Source organism: Plecotus auritus, assembly GCF_963455305.1.
Source record: "Plecotus auritus genome assembly, chromosome: 2".
NCBI lineage: Eukaryota > Metazoa > Chordata > Mammalia > Chiroptera > Vespertilionidae > Plecotus > Plecotus auritus.
The window spans coordinates 126,453,780-126,477,836 of NC_137771.1; positions in this window are offsets into that span (position 1 = coordinate 126,453,780).

Below are 24,057 nucleotides of genomic sequence, written 5' to 3' on the forward strand. Positions count from 1 at the left end.
GCCACACCGGCCAGGGCAGCCCATAAAATTTTAATAGGTATTTTAAAAATAAAGGAGAATATAGATGAGTGGAAGTTCCATGGTTGGTTAAGTATGTAAAGATTTCTTTACTACTTGACTCCTTTTCAACTCTGTTCAAATCTTATATGGCATTATGCCTTTTGTGCTGGGCCTCTTGTGAGACTAGCACTATGTGAAACCCACCTTTAGAAATACTCTCCTGGAAACTGTCATCCCTCATTCTGGCCCTAGGTTCTACATTCGTGGTCCCAGAGACATCTCTGCCAGGCCTTCCTTGCTGAGGTTTTTTAAAATCAATATTAAATCATGAGGAAGAGACATGTGAATCTCAAGTGTTCTGATTAGATGATGGAGAAAAAATGTGCAGTGAGGTAAAATTATATGTATTCTCCCCATTTCTGAGAGTTTCAAACGGTTAATTATGATCATGATCAGCACGTTAGCAACAGGTAAGATTGCATTTTGTTCTTTAGGTTTTCTACATTTTTTTGGTTAAATCTCCAAATCCTTAGTCATGAAAATATACTTATTATCTCTCCCCACCCAGTTCCCAGCTTTCACAAAATTCATTCATTTTTAAAAAGTACTATCTGATTATTACTAGGTTTTACTTCAAGTGGAGCAGTGCTGAAAGTAAGAGTGGATAGCACAGAATATACAGAACTGAGTTCCTTTGGGGTGGGAAATATAGCTAATTAGTAATAATGAAAATCAGTGTTCTCAGAAAGGGGTAAATATAGAAGTACAAAAGGGAAATGGGCAATTACCATTACATGAACTTTCACTGGCATTAAGTGTAAAAGAATAAGATAATGTTAAGAGGGAAATTAAAGTGAAATGAGGGAAGTAGCGATTTAGATTTACTTGATTAATTTTGAATGATGGTAGATAAATGCAATCAATAACTTAAATGCCCCATCATAGCTGATTTGAGTGTAGTTACCTTTGGTTAACAGTTATTCTAATAAAAAAAAAAAGATGAAAAAGACAAATGGAAGCAGCCTGAAAAAACAAACGAACACATAAGAAGAGTAAGCCTTCAGCTTACGAAAAGGGATTAAAACATTTTTAATAAATGTGCAAGCATTTCTTAGGCAAGTAATTATCCACCAAAGATTAAATCCCTGTTTTCATAATGTCAGTGATGCTAATTTTTTCTAGCATTTCCCTGGTGTTTTAAGTATATTACAATTATACCTAAAATGTATGGCTCCAACATATATACACACAACAGCAAAGCATAAATTTAAAAGAATACATGTTAAATGCACAATATCATCTATTTTATTAACTTTTTATCATTAAATCTCAATTGGAAAGATATTTTTGGATCTATTCTAATAACATTCCAAATAAAAACAATTATTATACTTAAAATGTATTATGTACCCAAGAAATATTTTAGGAGATGCACACATACTCACACACACATATGCATACAAACATCTATATCTATACTAATAAAAGGGTAATATGATAATTAGACTGGACATCTTCCGGACAAAGCCACGAGGGTGGGGGCCAAGGCAGAGGTGGTAAGGGGAAATCAGGCCAGCAGGGGAAGACAGTTAGGGGTGATCAGGTCAGCAGGGGAGTAGTTAGGGGCATCAGGCCAGCAGGAAGAGGTGGTTAGGGGCAATCAGGCAGGCAGGCAAGTGGTTAGGAGCCAGTGGTCCTGGATTGCAAGCGGGATGTCCAACTTCTGGTTTAGGCCCAATCCATGTGGAATTAGGCCTAAACTGGCAGTCATACATCCCCCAAGGGGTCCCAGATTGGAGAGGGTGAAGGCCAGGCTTATGGACCCTCCCCCATGCACGAATTTCATGCACTGTGCCTCTAGTATATATATAAAAGCCTAAGTGACCATTCCCATCCATCTATCTATCTATCTATCTATCTATCTATCTATCTATACACACACACACACACACACACACACACACACACACACACACACATATATATATATATATATATATATATATATATATATATATAAGCCTAAGAGGTCGCTATGATGACACACTGACCACCAGGGTTCAGATGCTCAATGCAGGAGTTGCCCCCTGGTGGTCAGTGCTCTCCCACAGCCAACCTTCCCTGGTACCTTCCCCAGCAGGCCAGTCCCTTCCCCCTGCTGGCCAGTCCCAGCCGGTCCCAATCGGCCCCGAAAGGCCCCGATCACTGGCCAGGCCGAGGGATCCCACCTGTGCATGAATTCGTGAACTGGGCCTCTAGTATAGAAATAATTTTCAATTCAGTAGAATCCAAGATGTGATGAATACACTTACGGAGTATAGGAAAAGGGCACAAACAAATATTATGAGGACCAAGATAAGTATCTCAGACTGAATAATGCTTCACAAAATCTCTATTTCTCTTTTAAAAATTATAACAATATAATTAAATATAAATAAATGCTTTTATATTTATATGCATGAATCTATACACATGTGCATTTGTTTATGTGTGTTGTCTGAACACACCCATTTTTATATGTATTTATATTTATATGTATGTATACATATACTTATATATAAATATACATCATATACATCACATACATAATACTCATATATGTATACATGAAGGAATGGATATATTCTTGCTTGAATAACAAATGTTATTTTTAAATGAACAAATGTATACATAGTATTGTGCTTGGCACAATGTAGTGACAGGCAGGCAATCCTATCCTACCTAATAAAAGAGTAATATGCAAATTAACCATCATTCTGCTACACCCACAAGCCACTCCCACCAGCCAATCAGGAGTGAGCATGCAAATTAATCCAAGCAAGATGGCTATGGCCATGGAGCAAGCAGGAGGCTTGGGTTTCCCTGGCAATGGAGGAAGCCAAGCTTTCCGCACACTCTGTCGGGCCCAGGCCTCCACTCAAGGCTACAAAGTTTCAATTATAGAAGATAAATAAATCCCAACAAAAATGGCTGTGACCACGGAGCAAGCAGGAGGCTTGGCTCCCCTCAAGGCTACAAAGTTTCAATTATAGAAGATAAATAAATCCCAGATACCTGGGCCTCCACTTGGGTGTCCAGAGGGCATGGCTGGCCTGTAAACCACCACAGGCCACAGGCCCCATGCCCAGGCCACCCCACACCCCAAGGGAAACCCCACCCTGATCCGTGACACCCTTCAGGGCAAACCAACTGGTTCCCACCCATGCACCAGGCCTCTATCCTATCTAATAAAAGAGTAATATGCAGATTGACCATTACTCCAACACACAAGATGGCTGCCCCCATGTAGTCAAAGAAGGCTGCCCCCTTGTGGACACAAGATGGACACCACAAGATGGCCAGCAGGGGAGGGCAGTTAGGGGTAACCAGGCTGGTAGAGGAGGGAAGTTGGAGGGGACCAGGCCATGCAGGGGAGGGCAGTTAGGAGTGACCAGGCCTGCAGGGGAGGGCAGTTAGGGGCAAACCAGATGGCAAGGGAGCAATTAGGCATCAGTCAGGCTGTCAGGGGAGTGGTTAGGGGGTGATCAGGCTGGCAGGCAGAAGCGGTTAGGGGCAATTAGGAAGGCAGGCAGGCGAGCAGTTGGGAGCCAGCAGTCCTGGATTGTGAGAGGGATGTCCGACTGCCCGTTTAGGCCCGATCCTACTGGGATCGGGCCTAAACGGGCAGTCGGACATCCCTCAAGGGGTCCCAGATTGGAGAGGGTGCAGGCTGGGCTGAGGAACCCCCCCCCCCCCAGTGCACGAATTTTGTGCACCAGGCCTCTAGTGATAAATTATAGGATCTTATTATAAACTAGTTGGAGGTGTTATATGGCATAGAACAATCATTAGACCAGAAGTAGAAAGTGGAGGAAACCATATAAGACTATTAATTTTGCAGAGATCAATTTTAGAAGTTAACAAGTGGGAGAGAACAGTAAGGGTTGGTATGGGCAGGTGAGATTTAGTGATAAAAGGGATTGAATTTGGTTGTGAATGGGAAGAAGTGATAGAAGATAACTGGGAGGAGAGGAAATAGGTAAGTCCCTAGCCTACAAGAAAGAGCAGTCTACGGAGAGATCCAGCCAACTGAACCACTATTTCCAGTTGGTACAATCCATGATATGATAAACACACTCAGCAAAGTATAGTGGAGATTGGAAAGTGGTACCTATCTCAGATTCTAGAATTCAAATTAGGCATCCCAGTCTGAATAATGCCTCTGAGGGTTTCTATTCCTCCTTGACAAAGGATTTAAATGAGGGTTTCATGTTCCCTATGCAAAAGCACTGAGCCTTGAGATAACATGGCATAGTAAATACAGAGTAGTAAATGGAATAGTCAATGAACAGAATGTTTGGAAAACAATAACAGAACAAAGCTACAGTGGAGAAAGAGTGAATTAAATAAAAAGTGGTAGACTGTGAATGCCTAGACTGATTGTAGATGGAAAGGAACACAGATGAAGAGTTGTATGCTCGCTTCACATGCTTCTTTTTCCATTTTGGAGATGTAGGGACATCTCAAAGGGGATTTATGCTTTTGCAAACAGAAAAATCCAATTCTTCTTTCAAGTTCTATCAAAACTTACCAGGCATGCGGTAAGTTTCCAAATAAGAATTGTTATAAAAGTCTAAATCTGTAACCTAAATAAATATCATAATATAATAGAGTGGAATATGCCCACTTAGAAAGTGTGCAGTTTCATGTAAACAACAATAGAAGATACCAGACAGAAGCAGATTGAAATCAATTGTTATAAACACAATCCCAAATGGGGCAGAGAGACTTTCTACTCACGTGCAATTGAATGCAGCAGAGCCAAACAAGACCCCGGGGCTCAAATAAGAATTTCACTAGGGAAAATTAAAAACCATACACAATGCTGATAAATCTTGCAACAATAATCTGCCTGAGGAACAACTACAAAAAAAGCACAAACAAAACTATATTATGCAAAAAACAGATGAATGAAAACAAGCATAATGATGTGCAACAAAACTTAGCAGAGAAAAATGAAATTGAAAGCAAATTTTGGTCTTCCCTCTCCCACCTCCCTTTCTACCTTCCCCCAGGATCCTAATGAGTTGTTGATTATCTCTTATTAAAGACCAACAGCAAAAAAAAAAACAAAAAAACTTAGAAACACAAAAAATAATTAGAGCATAAGACTAAGTGTGGATAATTATGAAATGGCAATATATAATTAATCATCCATTTCCTGAAAATGTCTCTTTAAAGTGACTCCATAGTTTTAAAATGCATAAGAACTTCAATTTTGTAATATACACATTCATAAACACACACATGGACAAATGGCACACAAAGCAATCTGTGACTAAATAAACTTGCTATGAGACTTAGGAGCAATATTCAACATATTTTTGAATATGAGTTTGCTAGATTAGCTCCCCAGGCATAAACTATACATCTTCAATACTTTATCTGATATATTCTCTGGTTATAGCCTATCCTCAGGGATTTTAAGTTTTCTGTGTTTAATCTGAGTGCTATTAAAATTATTTTTCCCTTGAAGACATGTATATTTTTCCTAATTATTTAAGATTTGAGAGAAATTTTCTAAATAAAGATTGTGAATTATTTTAAAATGAGCAAGACTAAAACACCATGTCTTATACTACCTTTGCAACTGCCAATTTCTGACACAACAGTGAATTGAAGGGCTGCCTGAATATTGAATTGATTTGAATATCCTGGCACCCACTGAATTACTTCACAACATTAAGTCGAATGGCTTTGTGACTTTTCTTGTAAAAGCATTCATTCCACTTGGCTAATACCCTATCTAAAAGCAAACATTCTAAACATATTGCAAAATAAGCTAATTAGTAGTAGAAACCATATAGAGAGCAGCAAAAATGTATTTACAAGCCATTAACCACTTAGTTGTTGAACAGTAAATTTGGGGTTTAAACCCATCTAAGAAGAGCAAAATACAATAAGGCATCATTTTGCCTTTTTATTTCAAAGTAAATAATATGAAATTCCTCTGAAGATACAAACATCTCAGGTAAGCAAAAATTTACCAGAAAAATTTTTGTATGAACAGTGGGTAAGCCAGTAGCACTATCTTCAACTGTAGCTTTGCAAAAGTCATGGCTCTATTTTTCAAATAGATAATTTTTAATCTAAGCCTTTTATAAAAGCTGAGGATTGAAATCACAGTAAATATTACCTCATTCAAGGCAATTTTATTGGTGGTTTTAAAGTCTAGGCAGTAGACTAATATATTTTTTTTTAACCTGGAGAGGCCAATCCAGTTAAACAACATGTACTTATAGAGCAAATAGAGTTAATATTTTCCTGTGAGAAGATCCTTGCATTATCTTTATATTTATTATCTTTATATTATATGTAACAAGTACATGAGCACTGCATTATATGGGAGAAATCACCTTAGCACTGAAAATGATTTCTGCATGTGCTCCCACAAAAGCATTTATCCCTAAGGAAACTCAGCTGTACTGTGGAACATGTGCCTCAATCTGCTAAGCACACCAGAAGGCACCCAATATACTCTTATAGAACAAACACCACATCAGTTAAATGAGTGAATATAGGTACTCTACACAGGTGTTGATGAATTTGCAATATAAACACTGGTTTACATTGCTCAGGGACAATTATCAGGAAAAAATAGGCATCAGAGAAATGCAAATTAAAACTACAATGAGATATCATCTCACACCTATAAAAGTAGCTATCATCAGTAAATCAACAAACAGCACTGTATTGGCGAGGATGTGGAGGAAAGGAAATCCTCCTGTACTATTGGTGGGAATACAGATTGCTGCAGCCAATCTGGAAAGCAGTATGGGGGGTTCTCAAAAAATTAAAAATAGAGCTACCTTATGACCCAGTAATTCCACTTTTGGGTACTTATCCAAAGAAACTCAAAACACTAATTAAAAAAGATATATGCACCTTCTGTGTTTATGACATCATTATTTACAATAGCCAAGATATATAAGCAACCTAAGTGTCCATCAATGGACGATTGGATAAAAAAGAGGTGGTACATATATACCTTGGAATATGTACATATATACATTGGAATATTACTTGGCCATAAAAATGAAATCTTACCATTTGCGACATTGATGGACCTCGAGAGTGTTATACTAAGTAAAATAAGTCACACAGAGAATGGCAAATACCACATGGTTTTACTTATATGTGGAATTTAAAGGACAAAATAAATGAACAAATCTAACAGGAACAGACTCATAGATACAAAGAACAGGTTTCACTCATTAAGATTTTGATTTTATTGTTTACTGTAATAAGATAATATAAATGCATTTGTTTTTCTAATTTTGATCCAAATTATTAAGGTTCATATTAAAAACAAGGGGTAAATTAAAAAATATATACATATATGATTTTTATTAAAAACTTGGCTATCATCAACAAATCAAGAAACAACAAGTGCTGGTGAGGATTTGGAGGAAAAGGAACCCTCATGCACTGCTGGTGGTAATGCAGACTGGTGCAGCCACTGTAGAAAACAGTATGAACTTTCCCCAAACAATTAAAAATTGAATTTCCATTTGACACAATAATTCCACTTCTAGGAATATATCCCAAGATATCAGAAACACCAATCAGAAAGGACATATGCACCCCTATGTTCATAGCAGCACAATTTATTAGTACAATAACTAAGATTTGGAAACAGCTTAAGATGAGTGGATTAAAAATCTGTGTTACAACTACACAATGGAATACTACGCTGCTGTAAAAAAAGAAAGAACTCTTACCATTTGCAACAGCATGCATGGACATGGAGAGCATTATGCTAAGCGAAATAAGCCAGTCAGAGAAAGATAAATATCACATGATCTCACTCATTTGTAGAATGTAATGAACAACATAAACTGATGAACAAAAGTAGATCCAGAGACAGAAGTGTCAAACAGACCATCAAACTTCAGAAGGAAGGCAGAGGAGGTGGGTGGTGTAAGAGATCAACCAAAGTACTTGTATGCATGTATATAAGTATAACCAATGGACACAGACACTAGGGAGGTGAGGGCATGTGCTGGGGGTGGACATGGCTGGGGAGAAGTCAATGGGGGAAAAGGAGACATATGCAATACTACATGTAATACTTTAAACAACAAATTTTTTTTAAAACTTGTCATTACAATGTTCTCTCTATATCTGTTAATGCTTTGGGATGCAAGAAACAGAATATGCCCCAAAGAAAATGGTTTAAAAATAATGACTTAATTCATTAAGCTGCCAATGAGTAGAGTTCCAGAGTGGTTGCAATGAATGAGTCAGCAACAAAATAAACATAATTAGTTGTGGAAGTATTTTGCCCTAATCCTATCTACTCTTTCTAATAAAATTTGTTCAAGAAAATATAGCATTGAATTTTAAAATTATTATTTTAAATATTTCCAAAATTATTATTTTTTCATTTAGAAATATTGTTGAACAGAGGAGACTTAATTATGATGTATTATTTTTCAAGAAATCGTGCTTTTATATACATTTTGAAAAATTCTGATGGACATAGATATCTTGAGATCTTTCCAATTTATGTGAATCATTAGACATTTTAGGAAATATGGAGTTAGTGGGCTCCCAGATTGGACAGGTGAGGAATAACAACAATAAAATAAAGTGTATAACATGGATAACCTAGTGGTTCTCCAACTATCTTTTAGTCCCCTACCTGTCTTTAAGATATTTTCAGATAAATTGTAAAGTCAAGACTATTTTCATTAATAATGTTAATAATTTAATAGTAATAAATGTAATTTATCTTTTTCACTGGGTTGTTATTTGAAATGATAGTGCAAAAATAAAAGTGAGTCAAACTGCTACTCCTCCAGTACAAATCATGAGAGTAGCACCAAACCATACTAGTAGTCATTGTATTTTTTATTGTATTCATTGTATTAGTTTGCTGGAATTATCATATACTAGTAAAGTACCACAAACTGGGTGGGTTGAAAATAAGAAATTCATTTCCTCACAGTTCTGGAGCCTCCTGGTCCAAGATCAAAGTGTCACTACAGTTAGCTTCTTTTGGGACTTCTCATCTTGGCTTGTGGAAGCTGTCTTCTTCTTGTGCAGATACATGGTCTTCCTCGTGTCCTAATATCCACTTCTTTTAATGACACCAGGCATATTGAGTTAGAGCTTATCCTAATGTCCTCATTTTAACTTAGTTACCTCTTTAAAGATTTTATCTACAAATTCAGTCACATCCTGAGGAACCAGAGTTGGGAAATCAACATATACATTTTAGAAGTACAAAATTACATATCATTCACCATCAAACACTCCCCCCACCCTTTTTCTTTTAAAGAACATTCTGATAAAGTAGTGAAAATATTGACTTTAAAAATTTCAACTACTGAGTACATGTATTTTTTTTTATATTTTTATTGATTTTTTACAGAGAGGAAGGGAGAGGGATAGAGAGTTAGAAACATCGATGAGAGAGAAACATCGATCAGCTGCCTCCTGCACACTCCCTATTGGGTATGTGCCTGCAACCACAGTACATGCCCTTGGCCAGAATCGAACCTGGGACCCTTGAGTCCGCAGGCCGACGCTCTATCCACTGAGCCAAACCGGTTAGGGCTGAGTACATGTATTTTTAATGTTCTGTGTAAAGAAGTGAATAGGAAATTCCCATAAAGCACTTCTGCTCCACCCAACATGTGAATGGGAATCATAAGAAAAAAACATGTGTGGGATAGAACTAAGCACATTTTTTAACAGAACATATATACTTAGAATAACTATTAATAGACAAGTGATAGTTATTCAGATTTGGGCACTTGACAGATTTTTTTTTTTTTTAATAAAAAGAGTTGACACTTCAAGCAAAATACCTGAATAAATTATTAATGATAAAATTTGAGCTTTTAAGCAAAAGTTAGAATTTTAAAAACTTACATGTGTCATCATTAGCTTGACAACTTCCTAATATGTAAAGGCTTTTTTTTCTGGTAAGACTGATGACGATATTGGCATATATGATTCTTTTTTATATTATATAGCAAAAGGAGCCAACAATGGAAAGCTCCGCATAACTCCGTGAATTGATATTTCCCAAATGACCAATGCATGATCTTTAAAATATTGCATAGACAGTGGGTCTATTCAAAGTGCATGATAAGCTAATGGATTTTAAAGTACAGAGTTTTAAAAGTTTACTGATATAATTTCCAATTTCACATTTGCAACTTCATTTTAGAAAATTCTACTTAAGTTTTACATAGTATCAAAAAAAAAATATCCACCGTTATCGGAAAAGGCTAATAAAATATTCCTTTTCCCAACTGCATATCTGTATAAGGCAGGATATATTGCAACCAAAACAACATATCTCAACAGATAAAAGTAGAAGTATATGTAAAAATATAGCAGTCTTTCATTAAGTTAGATGAAGATATATGAAGTGTTTATTTACTATTGTTATTTTAAAACAGGTGAATGTTATTTTAATTTCTTAGGTAAATTTCTAACACAGTAAGTATCTGTAGTTATAACCTGCATAATCAAAGCTTTTTGGCTCCTCCAAACTTTTAAGGGTATGAGGCAGCTATTTCTAATAGTACTTTCTGTAATGGTGAAAATGTTCTATATCTTTTGTGTCCAATGTAGTAGTTGTTAGTCACAGGTAACTATTAAGCTCTTGAATTATGTTAGAGTGATTGCAAAGCTGATTTTTTCAATTCTATTTAATTTCTATGTAAACAGCACATGTGGCTAGTGGCTATCCTCTGACTAGCATGGTGGGAAGCATTCAGAGCAGTAAGGTAAATGACTGAAATAAACCATTACAGGAGTTTCTAGTTCATTCATTAATTCCATTAAATTCGTTGTAAAGTCATGATGGTTGGTTTTATGTGACTACTTGACTGGACCAAGGGATGCCCCATAGCTGGTAAAACATTATTTCTGGGTGTGTCTGTGAGGGTGTTTCTGAATGAGATTAGCATTTGGATCAGTAGACTGAGTAAGGAAAACCATCACCTTCACTAGTGTTACTAAGTATCATCCAATCTGTCAAGGACCTTAATGACCCATAAAGGTGGAAGGAGGGCAGATCCGCTCTCTCTGCTGGAGAGGATCTTCAGGCCTTGGGACTCAGACTGAAACTGAGCCATGGACTTGCAGATTCCCAGCCTTCTGATTCAGATGGAATTACATCACTGTGTTTCTGTTTCTGTTGCAGATGGCAGATTCTGGTGCTTTATGGCTTTCATTTCTTTGTGAGCCAATTCCCATCATTAACATATGACCAGTACTTAAACAGAATAGCTAAATCTTTATCTATATCTACCTCCATCTGTAGATATGTATCCTATGGGTTCTGTTTTTCTAGAGAACCCTGACTAATACAGCAACATTACTTTTTCAGACTCCGACTGAGGTGCTCAAGGCAAAAATAGACCCTGTAGTTGTTCTTATGCTTCAAAACATGAGCTTCCAAACAATGATGAAGGAAAATAATATGGTGTTTGGAAGTTTCTGATTGGGAAATTTGACATAATCATGGGGTGTGATAGAGATGGTCATGTTCATTAAACATCCATCAGCCTCCTCAGTTTCCCAGATGCCTTATCAGATGAGTTATCTGATAAATTCCAGTGAATAGGAAATTACATTTATTACACCCATGCCAAAGCAGAAAAGAGCATGTGTGCCTGACTCTTGGAAGAGTCTTCCCCTGTGGAGGCAATAGAGGAAGCATGTGTTTCTGGGGGTGTAGATACAAGATTCTGGTGGTTCCATAGGCCTGAATTTCTTCTTAAAAATATTTTTATTGATTTTTATAGAGAGAGAAAGAGGGAGAGAGAGAGAAATATGTATGTGAGAGTGAAATATCTATGGGCTTCCTCATGCATGCACCCCTTAGAGGGGATTAAGCTCCAAACCCAGGCATTTGCCCTCACTAGGAATTGAACTAGCAACCTTTCAGTGCATGGGACAATACCCAACCCACTGAGCACCACTGGCCAGGGCAGGCCTGTTTTTCTGAATAAGCGGAGCATGAATAAATTCCTGTGAGGAGCATGTGCCATTAGTGAACAGGATGGGCTGCACAATTTTCAGGCTTAATGAAAATATGAGTGTATTGAATACTATTGAATACTCACTTTAAAATGGCAACGTTCATGTTAAGTATAGTTTATCACAACTTTAAAAAAATTACTGATTTGTTTAAAATTAGGCAGAGGCTTAAACCAAATTCTGGCCCTTTGAAGCCTGGGTCCCTCTGTGACTGTGCAAGTTGCATACCCATGAAGTTGGCTTGTCAGTAAGAGTAAATCATTGTTGTATTAAGCTTGGGGTTTTGGTGTTAATTCTATCACAGCATAACCTGACATATCCTGACTAATACAGAGCTGAAGAAGGCTTAAATAAAGAAATTATTTTCTAAGCTCATATCCAAAGACTAAATAGGAATTAGCAAAGTGAATAAAAGAGAAGGATTGCTGAAGGAGAAGGAATGGCATATGCTAACACCTTTTGTCAGAAGAGATCATTACAAACACAATATAACAATACTCCACCTTATTTGCTGATTATTTCTGATTGCCCCTCTAAAATATGTTTCACAACCCAGCTTCTCCCCCCAGGAGCTGACCAGTATGGGCTACAACACTGGACTCCCTTCACTCTGCTTCAAAGATGGATTTGGTTACAAGGATGCCCTTAAAAAAACAAAAACAAACAAACAAAAAGCCCTGAAGGGACAGTAAGAAGTCAGTATAGTTATGTATTTATTTTCCTGGGCCTCCCTGTGGTGTTGCCTCATGTAATACCCTTTCAGTAAAAGCCACTGTTTCTTTCAGGTCCTCTCAAAAGGGATCTCTCTTTCAGGATCCAGAAACACCCTCATCCTTCATCCCATAATCCCTTTGGTCCTAAGGGTGATAGCACTTTTTGGTTGTGGTTTTATTCTGTCTTACTCACATCTTTTTTTTTTTTTTATTGTCTAAAGTTTTACATATGTCTCCTTTTACCCAATTGACCCTCCCCCACCCCCATCCCCACCCGCATTCCCACCCTGGGCAAGACCCCACCACCCCAGTGTCTGTGTCCATTGGTTATGCTAATATGCATGCATACAAGTCCTTTAGTTGTTATCTAACCCCTCTTCCCTACCATTTGTCTCTAGATCGATCTATTCTTGTTCATCGTTATGAATAGTTTCTTTATTGAGTTCTCATTGAATGATCTTCCTATTTGGGTCTAGTCTGATGATGCAAGGATCAGAAAGCACAAGAGTAAGTCTGGAAAGTGGTTAGAGAACAATGCAGATACAGACAGCCCAGGTTCATGTTGATATGTCAAGCAGTTTGTCCATCATTTTCATTATTTTTTTAAATTGATTTCAGAGAGGATGGGAGAGGGAGAGAGAGAGATAGAAACATCCATGAGAGAGAATCATAGGTCAGCTGCCTCCTGCATGCCCCCTACTGGGGATTGAGCCCACAACCCTGGCATGTGCCCTTGACAGAATCGAACCTGGGACCCTTTGATCCACAGGCTGATGCTCTATTCACTGAGCCAAACCGGCTAGGGCTGTCTATCATTTTTAAAGAGAAGCCACTGAAGTACATGCAGAAGATTATTAACATGATCAGATTTGTATTCCAAAAAAGAAGACTATGGCTACAAAATGGAGAATAAATGGGAATAGACAAAAATAAAAAAGAGTACAGGTTGGGAGAACATTACAGTGTGATAATGCTATCTCATAGCAATTTCTAATCATCTTTCAGATATTAACTTTTAAAATAACTTTCCTATTTAAGACTTTTTCTGCTTTTTATTAGTCAGGATATAAGGATATATCAATGATATACGGACATGCTTTGATACTAACACCAAAATCTCAATGGCTGAACACAACAAAGGTTTATTTCTCAAAAGGCATTAAATAATGGTGGCTTAAGTTAAATTATTAGGAATTTAGATTTTTTAAAAAGTAAAGTCATCAAGAATAACTGCTAGGTTTCCATCTTGCACCACATAATAAAAGACTAGAAGATGGCATGGGTTAATTGGGCCAGCACATTGGTATGTAGAATAAGTAAGTTTGTGATTATGAGTGCTTTAGCACTTTAAGCGCCATGTCAGTCACCAGTGAGTGACACTATACTTTCAGTCCAGACCGGTCAGTCACTGGTGCCGCCAGCATATTGGTGAAATCAGATATCTCAGGCTAAATGGAAAGGAAGACAAAACAGGCTTGTGCTCAGAGTGTTCTGAAACACACTGAATTATTTGGATTGTGAGTCACCTATATCCAGTGGATGATTGAAGTCAACGGGCTTTTCCACACAGAATTTACATTTTCATGGGATTACTATATGCTTAGAAGAAATTTAAGGAAGATGCTCTTTTTAATCAATCCCAATATTCTTACTAGCCTTTACATGAATAATCATATCTCTTTCTTTCTAAAGAGAGATATAAGCTGCAGTACAAACTACCACAAATTGGGTGGTTTATGCAAAAAAAAAAAAAAAAAAAAAAAAAAATATATATATATATATATATATATATATATATATATATATATATATATATTGTTTCTTCTACAGTTTTGGTGGCTAAAAGCCAGAGATCAGGCTTTGATGGACTTTAGTGAAGGCTCTCCTCCTGGCTTGTAGACTGCCACCTTATTGTTGTATCTTTCCTTGGCATGTGTGTGTGGAGAGAGGCTACCAATTCTATGAAATTAGGACCCCACCCTTATGAATTTATGACCTCATTTTACTCTAATTACCTTCTAAAAGCCATATACCCAAATATAGTCACATTATGAGTGAAAGCTTCAACACATGAATTTGATGGGAAGGGAGGGAACAGACACAGTTCAGTCCATATCATAAGAAGAGAGAAAACACTCATGCAACTAACAATGTGGCCATAGTAAATATGTAACCAGACAATCAATGGGTCCATGCTGCCTGTCACTACTTGAGCCAATTAAGCAGAGACAGGGTTGAATCATATATTAGCACCTATTCCAATCATATATTAGCCAGAGAACAGCAGATCACCCACAAAAATCTGCTCTGCAGCTTCCCCATAAACCACTTGCCAACATAGGGTGAGAGAAGGATTACATGGGGAAGTAGGGATTACAGGCATGGGCAAGTAGGAGGCTGCTGTGGAACTCCATTGTTTGGTCAACAAGGCTGTTAATCTTTTTATAATAACAGGCAGTTCTTGAATGAGAATGGACTGCATTTCAAGGTTGACTCCTAGGTCCTGGGGCACACAACTCCCAGCCAGGTCAGAATATCCTTTTTCAACCAGCACAAGGCAATAATGGTTAACAGAGCATGATTAATATTTCCCATAACCATAGCTAGTCCCCAATATTCTATTTTCCCCCTAAGAATATATTTATATTAAGGCACATATCAATTATGCCTCTGGATACAAATGTGTGTGAACACTAAGGGAAGCTAGACTTGAGAAGCATTTGGATGAAATCAGAAGCAAATCTTTATTTATAGATGGAAGTGGCCAGTTTGGGGTACAGAAAATTTGATGAGAGGAAAAGACAAGGATTCAGGTGAGAGAATTCTCAAAGGTTTTGAGGCAAGTGGTGGGGGCAGGGGGGTGGGGCGAGTTTCTCATTGTAGAGATATTCCAAACTGGCATGTTAAAGGAAAGAAATAGGAACAATGAGTTTAAATTTAATATGAGCAACTTGGCTTGATTGTAAATTCTCTCAGACTAGAACTTCTGATGCTTCTTCATTCACAGTGTCTGCTGGCCTTATAAGAAGAGTAGGAGAGGCATGCCACAGAGGAAAGACCCCATGAAGAAACAGCAGGAAGGAGGCTGCTACCAGCCAGGAAGATTCTCTCACTAGTAGTGAAAGGGCGGGGAGAGACCGACTCCATGTTCCCTTGGTTCCATGTCCTCCACCTCGTGGAGTCAGGTTCCCGCCCTAGAACCTCTCCAAAAGCCCAACCCACACTTTTGAATTAGCCAATAGAAATGCAAGAGGAAAATAAGCCGCGCCCTGCCCCCATGTGCAACCTGACCCCAACCAATCAGCGGAGGCCACACTACCTCACCCCTCCTACCTCTCCCAGGCCCCCTATAAATCAGCGCATTTGGGGACTGGGGCTCTCTTTCTCTCCACCTCGCTGCTGCGCGTGTGTGTGTGTGTGTGTGTGTGTGTGTGTGTGTGTGTGTGTGTGTGAGACTGAGCTCGAGCTAGCTCGATTAAAGGCTCTTTGCTTTTGCATCGGACTCGGCTCCCTGGTGGTCTTTGGGGATCATGAAATCTGGGCATAACAGTAGATGACCCTTCTGGCAAATTATCAGGGACTTCCAGCTTCCAGAATTGTGAGAAAATAAATTTGTAGAGTTTAAGTTCTTGTTATAGTAGTTCTAGCAAAGGAATGCAGATTTTGGTAAGAGAAGTGGAAGCTGCTGTAACAAACAACTGAAAATGAGGAAGTGTCTTTGGAATTGAATAATGGGTGGAAGCTGGAAGAGTTTTGAGATGCTAAATAGAGCCATGATTGCAGTGTAGGGATTATTGGTAGAAATATGAACTTTAAAGGGATTCTTTTAAAATACCAGAAAGAAAAGAGAGCTGAGATAAAGTTACTATCTTCTTAGAGAATACATAAATAAGCATGAACAGAATGTTGGTGGAAATGTGAATGTTAAAGCCCATTCTGGTGATGTCTACACAGAATAAGGAACAGATTATTAGAAACTGGAGAAAAGGCCATCCTTGTTATAAAATTGTAAAGAATTGGCAAGATTGGGTGCTTGTTCTAGTATTTTGTGGAAAGAACTTGTGAGTGTGGAGTTTCAGAACAAGCACCCCAACATGTGCCTCAGTGGTATGGGGATTATTTTGAGTTGAAGGCAGTTTTAGCTTCAGGCTCAAGAGAAACTTATGCCCCTCTCTTTAACTACCTAGAAGAACTCAAATTAGGGTCCTTGCCCATAAGAGATTATCATTAATTAATCTCTTTTGGACCACCTACATGCAAGGCAAATTTTTACTTACTGAATATCAATTCTTCATATCATCCTTTGAAGCCACCAAGGTGCATTATGGCATCCCTAACTCGACTTCCTTCTATCTTATTTATTTTTATTGGAATTATTGGGGAGACATTAGTTAATAAAATAATATATGTTTCAAGTGTACAATTCTATAATACATCATCTGTACATTGTATTGTGTTTTCATCACCCAACATCAAGTCTTCTGTCACCATTTATCCCCCCTTCGCCCTCCTCTATCTGACCCCAGTGCCCTTTCCCTCTGGTAATCACCATACTATTGTCTGTGTCTGTGAGTTTTTGATGTGTGTGTGTGTGTGTGTGTGTGTGTTTCTTAATCCCTTCCCCTATTTTACCTAGCCCCCCAAAGCACTCCACTCTGATAGCTGTCAGTCTGTTCTCTGTATCTATGGGTCTATTTTCATTTTGTTTATTTTGTTCATTAGATACTATATTTAAGTGAAATCATATGGCATTTGTCTTTCTCTAACTGGCTTATTTTATTTAGCATAATACTCTTCAGATCCATCCCTGGTGTCTCAAAAGTGAGATCCTCTTCTTTGTTACGACTGAGTAGTATTCCACGGTGTAGATGTACCACAGCTTTTTTATCCCCTTATCTACTGATGGGCACTTGGGCTGCTTACAAATCTTGGTTATTGTAAATAGCCCGGCAGTGGACATAGGGGTGCATATATTCTTCCAAATCAGTGTTTTGAGTTCCTTTGGGTATATTTCCAGAAGTGGAATAGGGTCATAGGCAGTTTCATTTTTAATTTTTAACAAAACTCCATACTGTTTTCCAAAGTGGTTGTAACAACCTGCATTCTCACCAACAGTGCATGAGGGTTCCCTTTTCCCCCTATCATTGTCAACACTTGATATTTGTTGATTTATTGATGATAGCCATTTCAGTGTGAAATGATATCTTGTGCTTTTAATTTGCACTATTCTGATGATTAGTAACTTTGAACATCTTTTCTTATGTCTATTGGCCATCTGTAGGTCTTCTTTGGAGAAGTGTCTATTCAGGTCCTTTGCCCAATTTTTAACTGGATTGTTTGTGTGTGTTTTTTTTTATTTTTTATTTTTTTGGTGTTGAATTATATAAGTTCTTTATCTATTTTGAATATTAACTTCTGATCATATATATTATTGGCAAATGTGTTCTCTCATTTGATGGATTACATTTTCATTTTGTTCATGGTTTCCTTTGCTATGCAAAAACTTTTGGTTTGATATAGTCCCATTTGTTTATTTTATTCTTTTGTTTCCCTTGTCTGAGGAGATATATTAAAAAAAAAAAGTATTGCTATGAAAGATGTCTGTAGCTTAGATTGCTTTATATATCTCAGTCCCCCTTTCTGTCTCTGAACCTCCCCTGCATCAGTTTCTTTCATTTTTGCAAAGTTCCCATACATATGTATGTATTAAATTTAGTTATTTTCTCTTGCTAATCTTTCTCATGTCTATTTGATTACTAGAGCAGCCAGAATATCCTTGAAGGTAGAGGAAAGTTTGTTTCTTTCTCAGATGAGCAATAAAATTGGATATTTACCTGAGAAAATTTTCAAGCAAAGTATTAAAAGAGCAGTCTGGTTCCTCCAGACAATTTATAGAATTAAAAAAGAAATTGTTAAGCAAAAAGGAAGCAGAACATGAAAATTTGGAAAATTCTCAGCATATTCATATTAAGAAATAGAAAAGCTTATTCTGAAGAAAAGACTAAGGGTGTGGCTAAACAACCATTGATAAGAAATTAGTATGAATGTGAAGAATGATTTTAATTAGCCACCTCAGTACAAAGTAGAGATGAGATTATACCAACACTGGACAAAAAGAAACAGAGAAAAACATCAGAATGGAGGTTTATAAATATGTATTTCTTCTAAGAAAGGAAAGAATGACCCAAAGTTATTTCAAAGTTCATCACAGATGCCATTCCCACCACTGGCTCAGAGGGTAAGGCTGCTTTCTCCTACTTTCCAGTGGACAAGGAAGCCACCACAGATAGCTGCATGGGCTGGGCCCTCACTGGGAGCAGGATGGGTGGAGCCACCCCACAGAACCAAAAGGGAGGGGCTGCCCTGCAAAGCCCTGGCGTGATGCTGCCCCAGTGGGCCTGAAAAGGACCGCATCAAAGCAAAAAGGATTATTCTTGAGCTTTAAGACCTAATGAAAATTTTTCCTATTAGGTCTTAGACTATATTAGGGCCTGTCATATCCTTCTTTTGCCCAATTTCTCCCTTCTGGAATGAGAATGTCCATCCTCTACCTATCCCACCATTGTATTTGGAAGCACATCATTTGTCTTGTTCTCCAGGTTCACAGCTGGAGAGGTTTGCTTCCAGATGAATCTTACATTCAGTCTCATTTAAACCTGATTTAGATGATATTTAGAGAAAACTTTGAACTTTAGAGTTGATGTTGTAATGAGCTAAGAATTTTGAAGCTGTTGAGGTGGAATGAATGTATTTCCCATCTGAGAAGGACATGCATTTTAAGATATGAGCTGAATTATCACCCAAATTCGTATACAGAAGCTTAACCTCCTATGTGACTGTATTAGGAGATAGGGACTTTAGAATGTAATTAAAGTTAAATTAGGTCATACGGGTGGGGACCTAATCTGATAGGACTGTTGGCTTTCTCTGAAATTTCCCACTCCCTCCCCAAGCCACAGATGAAGGGCCATGTGAGGACAGGGAAGAAGGCAGCTATCTGCAAGCCTGGAAAGAGCTCTCACCAGAAACCAAATTGGTTGGCACCTTGATCTGGGATTTCTCAACCTTATTTCTGACTTCTCAGAAAAAAAATAAAAAGAAAAAACAAAGTATTGTTTAAGCCACTTAGTCTAGGGTATTTTCTTATTACAGCCTGAGCTGGCTAACACAAACCTCATTTAAATGTTTACATAAGAGAAAGAGTAAAAATTTCCTGTTTCCCCTAACTTAATACATAGTACTTAGCTTTGTTTTTTGTTTTTGTGTGTGTTTTTTTTTGTTTGTTTGTTTTTTTAATGGAATCTGTATCCATTTAAGTCAGAATCCTAGGTTGGAAGGAGGATGTGGAGTAAAGCATGAATACAATAATGTAATGCCCTAGTACTACCACTTTCTCCTGGATACAGGTGCTACTGCAGGACTTAGTGAAGACTATTATTATTGTTAGGGGGATGGACTGTGATAGTAGTTGGCTGGAACACTATATAGATTTCTCATGGTTGGAGCAAGGGGTTGCAGCAGCATGATTCCCCAAGAGACTGGTTGGAGAATGCACCAAAGCGGTCCTGTTGAGTGACTTGGGAGGTAAAAGCTGGCCCTGCGGCTGCCACAGCATCACTTGTCTGGTTTTTCTGCTTTTCTGGGCCTGGAGCTGAAATACATCTGAGGCCCAGATGTTATCTTTAGGGAGGAAAAGATCAGGACTCTAAGCTGCCTGAATAGTGAAATGAAAGGAAAAGATAGGTTACCCTGGGGGCAAGGTTCTATTTTCTCAGTTTTACCCATTGCTAGGCATCTGGAGCATTTTGCCCTGCTGAGTTTCTGTCCCTGGCCTGTCATTCTTGCTCTGGGGGTCAGAAGGACAATGAGGCCTGGGCAGAAAAGGAGGTTGTGATGGTATCTAGAGGTGGTATTTCCAGAGTACAAGTAGGGCTTGTAACCTGGTAAAGACAAACTGTTTTATAAATTTTACTATTATTGAGGCAAAAGCTAGATGAACAAGAATTATGACAAATGGTCTGGTGCAGTGGTCGGCAAACTGCGGCTCACGAGCGCATGCGGCTCGAGAGCCGCGGTTTGCCGCTCTATTGACTAATGAGTTTGCCAACCACTGGTCTGGTGGAAGGAAAGAGACATTTGTTTAGAGAATTGTAGTCTCATATGCCAAAATGAGGTTTATTCTCTTAACTTCATTTGTCCTTGGGTGTGGTTGACAAATGGCACTAATTGGATTCCTACTATCTGTCTCCCTGGGTAGGTTAATTTAAGCTCTTTACCCTCTGGTTGGGGAGAAATAGTGCAAAGTGTCCTTGGTTTAGGGAAGATAGGATTTACTAGATGGCTACAAACTGCTGTTTAACTATTTCAGTTTTCTTATTTTACTTGTCTTGGCTTACTGGCCTGTGTCATTTATATAACTTAACCTTCTTACAGCTTTAACTCTCTTTTTCCTTCAAAATGCATGTCCATGCCTCATGGCTTCTATTACCAAAACCATACAATTTCTTTCCAAATTAATTAGAATTCTTAACTCTTAGAAACCTTAATTTTCCAATGATAACCAAAAAGTAAACAGCCAGCATTTCCTAAATTGACATTTATGAACACTCTCACTTTTAAGAAACATACCTTTAACAAAGACATTACATTAATAGTTCTAAATCTACTTTATAGATTTTTTTGTAATAAAAGCTAAAATCAGGTGAACTTAAAACTTGTTGAAATATTTAAATGTTTATCATTTAACCCAGCAATGCTCCAAAGCCTTTAAGTTACCAAAGACTTTGGAAAATTATGTATATGCATGTGAGCTGGAGGGAAAGCGGAGGGCGGGCTGGGGGCAGGCCCTGCAGCCTGCTCTAGGACTGCAGTTTCCAGGCCTCCAGCTGCTTGGATTTAAAGCTGCCACTTTTTTTTTTTTTTTTTTCCTTAGAAATAACATGCTAAGGTTTAGGTGATAATGAATTCAGCTTCTGATAGTAGCAGGACTGATAAGTAAGCATTTGCAGTTTTGCAGTAAGGAAAGTGTTCTTTGGGCAGGGGGAGGTGAGAAGGTGCTGAGGTGAGAGCAGTTTTTAGAGCATTAAAGGGGTGAGAATGCTAGCCTTGGGATCTAAAAGCTCAGTGAGGGGTCCCATCCCTCATCATAGAGAGGCTTTGTGAGAAGACTAAAGTTGGGAGCTCAGAGGTGAAAGTACCCAGTGAGCCTGCGAAAGGAGAGTATTTTTTATCTAGAGGAGGGGACAGTCATGGAGGAGATAATGTGTTTACCGGCTAAGGTAATGGCTCGACTTCGTGGAGTGAGAATGAAACCAAGGTAGGTAAATGTGGTTTGGGACAACTGGACTTTATGAGGGGGATGAGAGGTAGCCCCAGTTGGGCATTGAGGTAAAATGAGAAAAGAGTGGATAAAGGGGGTGTTTAGTAGGATGCAGTGCAGAGGTGAGGTGGCTAATGGCTATGAGACTAGTCCATCAACCCCCTTAATAGAGACTGAGGAGGGGACAAGGGTCCCAGCGAATTCAGGGAAGGCAGAATAAGTGGCCCCAGTGTCAATTAAACGATCAGCTTACCTTCCACCACAATCATTACCAGAGGCTCTGTCCTGGTGCTGTAAGTCTGCGGGGGCCCTGTCAGGGCCCGGGCAGCTTCAGTCTTTGGTGGCCAGTCTCAGGAGGTCTGGGAGCTCCAAACCAATACAGAGGGTGGCCTTGCTGCACTGGCTGAGGTCCGACCCGGAGGGGCCAGACGACAGTCTGATTTCCATTGGCCTTCCTTTCTGCACCTTGGGCAGGGCCCAGGCAGGGGTCTCGGGTTTGCGCAGGACTTGGCCCAGGGTCCTGCCTTGTTGCATTTGAAGCATGGGCCTGGAGGAGGCTTAGCCCCTGACTTACCTTGGTTGGAGGACCAGCACTTCGTTTGGGGTTCATGAGAGTGGTGGCTAGGAGCTGGAAGGCCTCCTTTTGGGCCTCAGCCTTGGCTTGACCTCACCTTTATTTTTGTATTTGAATCTCCTGGTCTCTATTATTAAAGACCTTAAAGCCAGGTTAATGAGGTCTTTTTGAGGGGTTTGTGGACCTATGTCTATTTTTTGAAGTTTGCAGCATATGTCAGAGGCTGATTGGGATATAAAATGGGTGTTCAGAAGAAGGGTTCTCTCTAGGAGGTGGGGTATAAGGAGGTAAATTTCTGTAAGGCCTCCGTGAGGCAGAAGAGGAAAAGATCTGGTTTTCATCAGGGCCCTGAGTGATTTCATTAAGTTTGTCATAGTTGACCACCTTATGGGTAGCCTTTTTGAGTCTGGCAATGAGACAGGTGATTATATGGCTACCGAGCCATTGCTCTCAAGAAATTAACCTCCCCATTTTGAAGATCCCCCTCTCACCTTCCATCCCAAAGACTATATGTTCTAGTCACATGTAATTTTTTCCCTATTCCCGATTGGTTCATTTTTTTATTCTTTCCAACAGATAAGAAATATGTTTCCTTTTTTGAAGAAACAAACTTGCCACTAATAGTGCCATTGAATCTGTTTTCTCTAAGCTCTCTCTAAGGTCATCTAGAGGAATAAGTGTGTGGGCTTGGAGGACAAAGACATTTCTAGGTCTGGCTCTGTCACTGACTAGATGGAAAGTTAGGACCTTGTCATTTAGCTTCTCTGGGCCTTACTGGTCCGTTAAACATTGTTTCAGGACACATTATATGCCAGATGCTCCATGTACCATGGAATTACAGTCTTGTAAAAGGTGCCTATGTGAACAGCAGTGTGTCAGGCTCTCCAGCTGACATCCACCTGGAATCATAGCCTACCTATATGCAAAATGTGTGGCCAGTGATCAATGATTCCGATGCCAGGTGTGCATTCCATAGCAGTGGTAAGGGAAGAAGCCAAAAGGTTCATGCCCAGGTCATAAGGATAACCAGGAGAGGAGGGACACAGAGGAGTGGCTGAGCTGTAAGCTGCCTCCTGAAGGAGTGTGAGGAACTCCAGTGGATGCTCTCACTTGGGAGCATCGTGCAAACTGTCACTTTGGTGGTTTTGCACCTTTTGGCTGCCCTAAATTTCTGTTCCCAGAGCAGAACATCATTTTCCTAGAAGGAAGGAGACTTTGTAGCAGGCAGAACAGAGAGCTGAGATGTGCATCAGACTGGACAAATGTTCAGCAGATGGAAAGGGTCACTGGTACGGGCCTAAGGCCAGGGCAGCAGCGCTAGGAGGCAGGTCTCCTCTTTGAATACACGGGAGGCCCACAATATTTGAGAGGTGGGTGGCTTGCTTTTGCAGGAACTTCTTGTCTTTGTA